The sequence below is a fragment of the Adiantum capillus-veneris genome, chromosome 29 (assembly GCF_014529385.1).
Source record: "Adiantum capillus-veneris isolate H3 chromosome 29, ASM1452938v2, whole genome shotgun sequence".
NCBI classification, from domain to species: Eukaryota; Viridiplantae; Streptophyta; class Polypodiopsida; order Polypodiales; family Pteridaceae; genus Adiantum; species Adiantum capillus-veneris.
Window position 1 is genome coordinate 62,670,809 of NC_140959.1, and position 1,615 is coordinate 62,672,423.

Sequence of the window (1,615 nt, forward strand, 5' to 3'; positions counted from 1 at the left end):
GCCCTTAACCCTCCCGCGCTGACACGATACCAGTTATGGGCAGGTCCCGGTGTTATTAATGAGAGAGATGGAGAGTTGTGCCTACCTCTGTATTTTGCTTTTTGACATATCTTTTCTCAGCAAGAAAATTCTTTTTCATGCCATCTGTACTGATAGGAAATCAGCCCCAGCCGAGGGGAAGCTAAGCCGCTCAGTGTTCTTTGCTCTGCATGCCTTACAGTTTTCCACCTCTAGAGCCCTTGCGCTTCAGCAGCGGCAAAAAGCTCTATCATACAAGTCTTCATGTGTGTGTGTGTGTGTGTGTGTGAGAGAGAGAGAGAGAGAGAGAGAGAGAGAGGGCTATGGATAAATTTCGGCTAGCTTGCATGCGTGTAGGTGAAGCTGACCTGCACAGCCGGTAACGGCGCTTTTTGGGGGGGCACCACAAGCTATTAAAATATCAGGTGAAGGCAACAATGGGATCGCAAGTGCACGCATCTAGCGTAGTGGTGAGGGCCTCTCATCTTGAGCTAGAGGTCCTGTGTTCGACCTGGCTGTGTGAAGTCCGTGTTGACCTTTTGGTCAAACCTTGCCACTAGGTTGTTTTCAACCGGCAACCGGCTTCACTTGCTTTGCCACGAGGGCTAGCAGGCCGAAATTTAACGAGAGAGAGAGAGAGAGAGAGAGAGAGAGAGAGAGAGAGAGATCATTCTAGACAGGAACACTAGGCAGCTGCAATGGCGGGTGACATTTGAAAAAGAGGCAGCCATGCAGGCGTCTCCTGAAGATGCCAATGACTCCAGGCCATCGGCCGAAGAGGAAGACACGGGCAGGGAGGTTTCTCCCATTGTCAAGCTTGATGCTGTTGCTGTCAGCACCAGTGGAAAGAGAGAGGTGTTGGACAAGAAAAACTCTTGAAGCAGAAGGACACCAAGAAGGTTCGGTTAGTCATGCGGCAGAGTAAAACCCTGAAAATTAGTGTGAACCACATAGTCGTTCTGTCTATTAGTCTACAGGAACATCAAGGTAGTGATAAAACATGGGTGTGGCATGCAGCTTCTGATTATGCTGATGGAGAGCTAAAGGACGAAATCTTTTGCATACGCTTGGGAAGTGTTGAAAATGCCCAAGCATTTAAAAAATCTTTTGAGGATGCCCAAAAAGTCAAAGAGAGTTCTGGTGGTGATAATGAAGCCGAGGAAGTTGGAGGTTTGCTTGAGAACCCGAAAGTTGCTGACAAAGCAGGGAGTGAAGAAGAAAAGGAGGAGAGTAAGTTAGACACTATAAAGGAAGAAAGCGTTTCTAGTGAAGGAAAGTGATATAAGGGCCTTGACCTGCCTCAGCTCTCTACACATCCTGCAAAGCTGATTATGAAGGAGATGCTTTGCTCACTCCTTCAGCTTTTATATTCCACAGGATTGTGCAGTTCGCTAAGTTGGTTATTCCACCTTGCTGTCAGAGTCTTGGATACCTTGTATGTACAGCATAAATTATCACCAATTGTTCTCCGGAAGAGAGAGAGAGAGAGAGAGAGAGAGAGAGAGAGAGAGAAATGAAATGTTATATAAACGTCTTCAATCGGCCAAAATGACCTATGAGACCAAATTGATACAATCTTGGTCGATCTAATACAATA

General features: G+C 46.6%; 1 pseudogene; it reads left to right on the forward strand.

The window, feature by feature from the left end:
* The first annotated feature begins 455 nt into the window (after positions 1-455).
* LOC147419302 (ran-binding protein 1 homolog c pseudogene) lies at positions 456-1,298 on the forward strand (annotated as a pseudogene).
* Positions 1,299-1,615: the final 317 nt, after the last annotated feature.